At 42.9% G+C, this 6732-nt stretch overlaps 1 protein-coding gene across 1 annotated transcript in view; it reads right to left on the reverse strand.

Moving 5' to 3' along the window:
• Nucleotides 1–6515, reverse strand: part of SHANK2 (SH3 and multiple ankyrin repeat domains 2) — a 377060-nt gene extending 370545 nt beyond the window's left edge. The window contains exon 1 of the mRNA XM_074586402.1: nucleotides 6187–6515. The gene's annotated coding sequence lies outside the window, so the exon portion shown is untranslated. The remainder of the gene's footprint in view (nucleotides 1–6186) is intronic.
• Nucleotides 6516–6732: the final 217 nt, after the last annotated feature.

The raw sequence follows: 6732 nt of genomic DNA on the forward strand, positions 1-6732 counted from the left end.
CTCCGCCGTCGGTGCCCGCCGCCGCCAAGCTTACCGGCTGCCGCCCGCTGTCCTCGCCGAGGGGCCGCTGCCCCCTGCCCGCCTCTCCACCGCCGGGCGCGTAACGTGCGCGGCGGCAGCCGCTGCGGCCCCGCCGCCGGGATACTGGGATTTTCGGCGGTTGGCTGGGTCAGTGCTGGTGGCCCTGAGGGCTGTCCGGCGCCTCAGCCAGCGCCCGTCCCCGCATACTCGAATTTTCTTGAGTTTCTGCCTTATTTTTTAATCTTGCTCCCGCCCTTTCCTCCGCGGCTGAGCTCGAGGGAATGCGGGGACGGGTCCAAGCGCGGTCGGTGCATCCAGCAGAGCGTCCTCCCCGGAGCCGCGGGGCAGAGGGACGGGCGCAGGGCGGCCGCCCGCTGAGAGGCCGCAGCGCGGGTCTCCGAACCGCACCGCGGCCAACTCCGCGGCTGGGGAATATCGCGGCCGAGGCGAGAAGTTAAGAAACTTCTACCAATACATTGATTTCCTAGAGGAACGTAAGGTGTCAGGCTGGACCCAAGAGAAGGACTTGGGGGTGTTGACTGAGGAAAAGCTCAACGTGAGCCGGAGATGGGCGCTCCCAGCCCAGAAACCCCCCGCGGCCTGGGCTGCATCCCCAGCAGCGTGGGCAGGGGGGCGAGGGGGGGATTCTGCCCCTCTGCTCCGCTCTGGGAGACCCCCCTGCAGTGCTGCCTCCAGCGCTGGGGCACCAACAGCAGAAGGACACGGAGGTGTTGGAGCGGGGCCAGAGGAGGCCCCGGAGATGCTGGGAGGGCTGGAGCCCCTCTGCTGGGAGGACAGGCTGAGAGAGCTGGGGGGGTTCAGCCTGGAGAAGAGAAGGCTCCGCGGAGACCTTCCAGCCCCTTCCAGGCCCTCAAGGGGCTCCAGGAAAGCTGGGGAGGGACTCTGGATCAGGGAGGGGAGCCATGGGACGAGGGGGATCGGTTTTCCACTGAAAGAGGGGAGACCTAGATTAGATACTAGGAAGAAATTCTTGGCTGTGAGGGTGGTGAGCCCCTGGCCCAGGTTGCCCAGAGAAGCTGTGGCTACCCCATCCCTGGAGGGGTTCAAGGCCAGGTTGGACGGGGCTTGGAGCAACCTGGGCTGGTGGGAGGTGTCCCTGCCCAGGGCAGGGGGTGGCACTGGATGATCTTTAAGGTCTCTTCCAACCCAAACCAGTCTATGATTCTATGAGATCCAAGCGTGGGGTGGGCACAGGGACCATGAATCTCAAGCTGAGGGGAAATCCTGGATGGAGATGTGGACAGAAAGGCAGTGGGGAGCACAGCGGGGAGGCGAATGCGTGGGACTTTCTGATCTCACACACTCCAACTGTCCGTGTGCTGCTGCCGTTTCTCCACATCTTCCCAGACATCACGCACCTGCATCCGAGAGGCAGGTACAACTCGACACCTAATCCCAAACACACCACAGTTTGTCATGGCATGGGCTGAATCTCCAACAGCTCACTTTGGTAAACACTCAGTTCCAACTATGATCACTGCCAAGCCACTGAAAGGATTTGTAGACATTAGAACCATAGTTTGAGTCCTTGATGGATGCAACAAAACTAGGAACTGTACTCAGGAAAACGTCTTTCTAAAAAGGCCGTATCTTCAACATTTTATCCCCAAACCCAAACAACACCAATTTCGAATCAATGATTCCACTTAGTGCAAATTTCAAGTTACTCCATGCAAGAATATGGATTTTAAACCACTTGAAGGAGTCAACCCTTAAGGCACAATGCCATACTGAACTTTAACAACAATGACTCTCTTGCTATATTTTTTTCTATATAAGCCATTTCAAAGTAAATAGAACAGAAAATACATGTAAATATCTTTAGCAACTCACTTCTGGACTTTCTGAACTGCTCTGTATACTTACAAAACTTCTTATCATGGTAGCTCTCAAATGGCTCTTTTAAAACGAGAAACGTCCTTGAAAAGGAGAATATTCTTTAATATACACAGAACAACTATGTTACCTCATAAATATTAATGAACATTAAACTGCGTGCCATGAAAATAATTTTCATGCAATAGGTCTTATGCACATGGGTGCATTCACTGGCGAAGTTCACGCGTAATTCTCCCTACTGGTTGCAAGTCCTGGAGGTCTTTCCTTTTAGATACAGTGAAGGATGTTGAAAATGCCAAGGTTTCAAAATGTAACATCGTTAGAGGAAATTAAAAGCAAACAAAAACAACCCAGAAGCAAGCAAGCAAACAAACAAAAAGAAGGCTATTTGATTTGAATGTGGAATTTCCTACCTCTTCTAAACTGATTCACCCATCCCTACATTTTGCTCTTTAAATTTTAAAGCATCTGAACATTTGTTCTGTCAGTCGAGAAAAAATGGACTTACTTAAACTCATGTTAGATCCCCAGGGGATATCACGGGGAAAATAGGACAGCAGTGCTAAGAAGAAAAACTCCATCTACAGCATCTCTTACAATTAAAAACTTGCAAACAGTGAACAACAACAGCCAAAAAAACCCAAACCCAGTGAAAAGTGTTTTGTTCCTTTTTATGCTTTAATTCAAAACTCAACATTGAATCCAATGACCAGCGTACGAAAAGTGCAAATGAAAATTACTTGTCAGTGGCAATAGCTGACAGTTGCTCTGCATGAAGTGCATAATGCTACATGCATATTTTTACTGGCATCTAATTAACACATACTGTCTTCATCAAATTTCAAATGAAAAGGCTCGAAGTACAATCAAGTCGAATGGTATGTATTTCCTTCTCAATCCTAAGATACAAGAGAACTTTGGCATCCTTCAAGTATTTTATAAATACTGATGGAGAACACAGGAAAGCACAAACAAATTTATATCCCCCAATTTTTTAACTGTGATGTTTAAAACTACTTTGATGAGTTAAGCCCTGCCAAAGCTTTATCTATAATTAAATATGTTTTCAGTTTCTACATCTTTAGGTTTCTTCCGTTAAGAAAAAATTACGACGACCTTCAGGAGCTTCAGCTGAGTAAGAGCTAAGAAAACTGGGACAAAGGAGCTGCTCCCAACCATAACCAGTTTCCATGAAAAACACGGTAAGTTGGGATGTGATATTAGGAAATTTTGTCTGTTCCTGTAACGAAAGGAAATACAGCGAGAGCAAATCTCTGTATGAAATTACACAACTTCGCAGCTTCGGGGAACTTTCTCTGATGAGTATGTTTGACTATTAATTTCCTAACCCACTCTATAACCTTTTGTGGTTGTCCATAAAACTTCTGGAAGCCCATAAAGCTGCAGCAGTACTTTGGACTACTGCATTTCTGTTCCTTGAGCCAGCAAAAGGCGACTCCTGACCGTTACAGAAGGGGTTTGTCTGATCAGGCACCGTCTGAGACAGGCCACCTGCAGCTGCTCAGCTTTTTCCGTTTATTACAGAAGTATGGGGAATTATATTAAACTGGAGAACTAATACTTCATAGGCCGAGAGGGTTAGGGAGGATGAAACCCATGCTTCTTATTCACAGTAAGGGAAGTTTCAAAGACTTTTTCACCTCTCATTTTAGATTAATGACCTGGTTTCAGTACATTCTGATAACTTTGAATGCAAGTTCAGCATTAGACTTACTATTAGACTTATTACGAGGTTTTTAAAATTCCAATCAAACAGAACCTGCATGTAGTTGAATTACAGAAATCAACAGAAATTACAGAAAGCGATAATGTGGCAGACTCCAAACTCGGATTTCTTTACAAAAGGTAAAAAGTGAAATATTTTGTTAAAAAACCCTACAAATTCCTTAGCATTTTTATAAGTTTCCAAAAAGATCAAGTTGTATACATTAGTTAGGAATTTCATTTATTTTTTTTTTTTTTTTGCATTTACTTAAACTCATAAAAAACACTTTCATGGCCAACTTAAATCTTTTAAATAAGTTTGAGGAATGTATTTGCTTACAGATAAGATCTCAGACCCCTCATTCTCTCAAATGGTCCTGCCCATAATATCTTCACCACTGAATTCCCAATCCTTTTCTGTGCTCTGTTCAATACTCGCAAAGTTGGACTTCCTAAGCTCTTTTTGGGTGTGATGTTTTAACATCTTTATCCATTTTTTCTACTTTGCTTCCATGCTTCTTCTGTAACTATTTTTCCCCTTCTGTTCAGAAATGGTTTATCTAAGTTTATCCAATGTAAAGTTAGATTAATGTAGAATTATTTTTTTCCTGTGACTGTGAATACATTTCTCCAGCAGTTCTTCACATTCTTGAAGAGTAATAAAAGTCATTAAAAGCACCAGTTAGACACAGATCTGAAAGGGCTGTAAAATACATGAGTATCTCCTGATGTAAGAGTATTGTGCCCTTTAAAATAATAGGCCATTTAAATAGAAATACTTGGTGTCAATTTTTATTAGGTTCCTTGCACTCCGAGATAAAATACTTCTTTAAATTAGTGACTGATAAGGAGATAAATCTGTTCCTTTTCCATTATAGGTAAATTACCATGGAGTCATCTGTTGCCAGTTTCTTGCTATTAAAAAAAAAAAGAGAGAAAAAAATTCTTCCCTAACTTCCACTCCTTACTTTGTTCATGCTGAAGAAAATAATTCTTCTATAAAGTAGTATGCAAGCAAAAATTATTATTATTATTATACAACAAACATTAAACAATACATTATCTAATTTTCCTGTATCAAAAGTCAGAGTGTCTGTCTTTTTTCTTCTGATAAATTTGTGATTTGTAATATGCATGTTCTGATTTCAATGGTTAATTCATTTCCTCCTCAGGTTACATGCATAATGACACGGTTACACAATAGTTTATTTTAAGAACTTGGCTGTACTCGGCCTGTCATGAGTATTATACATAATCATGACCTTCCAGATCCCATCTTCCATCGGTACCTCTAGAGTTATCCCGTCGGTTGGTTATATTGCTCCACTGGCACACATTTACCAGAGACAACAAGCAACGCAAAGAGAATTGGCTTTGTGATGTGTATAAACCGGCCGGAGAATTTTACAGATTTCAGTTCCTAATATCAGAGTGTCAAGGCATCTTGCTTAATCTGCTCTGAAGCCCTGAAGGAAGGCTGTGATTTCGTCCAGAGCGGCTGCACCACCACACAGCCGTCCCTCCACATCACCACAGCTTCTTCCAGCACCAAACGTCATTTTTAAATAAAGAATCTCCTCATTTTTGTTGTTGGGTGTGAGCAGACATTGTACTTGTGTGCCTCTGCTCCACATTGAGCCCTCATTTACTAAAAGCCTTTAATCAATCGGATTTACCGTCTGAACTAATTGAAATAAGTGAGAATAATAAAATAGAACACAACAAAGAAAAACTGGAATTTAAATACAGTACCTCTGGCTTTCGCTGAACATTCCCCAACTCTTGTGACCAGCTACACTGTTTTATAGAATTTGTTATTTTGTACACACATCTATTTTTCAAACTATGTAATTCCAGTCTCTTAACTTTTTTTCTTGTATGAAGTCTCTCCATGCTTTCTGTAATTGTCATCTATATCTGGATGCTGGCTACTTTTATGTATATTTTTAAGTTGAAGCCGCCAGATCTTAGTGTAGAATAAAGAAATGAAGACACACTATTGTGTTCAGTAGGCTGTACGCTAACAGTCCTTTTCTTACAGACTGGAGGGGTCAGTGTCCCGTTCTGCACCTGTCCTTCCAGTCCCGTTTGGCTTTTTGGACAACAGATCTATTATCCACCGTCAAATGTAGTACAGATAAGGTAAGACTTACCATTGTTCTTTACTGTATCTAGGTAGCAAAAAAACTGAAAATCAGAAGTCATCCATACAGTTTCAGAAATAATCAGAAAAGTAGATAATTTACCACACTTTTGATAAGTGAAGATGACCTAAGAAGATTCAGAGCTGCATGTCAGTCACAAATACTATGGAAACACAAGTGTTACTTGTCTTGTTCAACTGCTATTTACATAGATTTTCTCTATATATAAAAATAAGTATAATTTTAAAATATTAAAGTATTCCTCTCAGAGGCAATTAGCTTTTAACTCTCTCAAGAAACATGCCCAAATGAAGCATCTTACACAAAATATAAATTACAGCATCCGAGTAAAAAAGCCTGCCCCTATTCACCCACAGAACTGCATAAGGTAGGGATAACAAACTTTCTTCATAGTATCTAGCCAGTATGAAATTACCTTTGATAGGCTCATTTGTAGACTATCAGGCAATTGAATCTTCATGGCCTGTTAAGGCATCCTGAGGCAGAGTGGGAAAGCGGCTTCAGGCTGAGAAATCTCCCGTCCTCCAGCTAGGTAGAACCAGGTTCTAGATCCTCTCCCCACCCGATTTCAGCAAAACGAGGAAGGGTCCTCCAGCCGTGGCCTGAGTCATCATCCCAGCTCGCACGATGTGATGCTCGTCACGTCACTTCATAGTAACAGAAGGTCCTCTCCTTTCCCCACTGAGAAATGTTCAGACAGGCAGCATAGGGGGATACGCCATTTGGGACCATAACATATGTCACCTTAAAACAATATGCTGTATCAGTGGCCAAATGCTTAAACTGCTGTATGAGTATTTACTAAACACACCTATATAGAGACATTACAGATTGCCCAAACTTGATTTCTTTTCAGAGAGAAGAGAAATCTTTCATACAGACATCACAGGAACAACAACCGAACTCACAGAATCATAGGATAGTTTGGGTTGGAAGGGACATTTAAAGGCCATCTAGTCCA

The sequence above is a fragment of the Larus michahellis genome, chromosome 4, assembly GCF_964199755.1.
Source record: "Larus michahellis chromosome 4, bLarMic1.1, whole genome shotgun sequence".
Lineage (NCBI taxonomy): Eukaryota > Metazoa > Chordata > Aves > Charadriiformes > Laridae > Larus > Larus michahellis.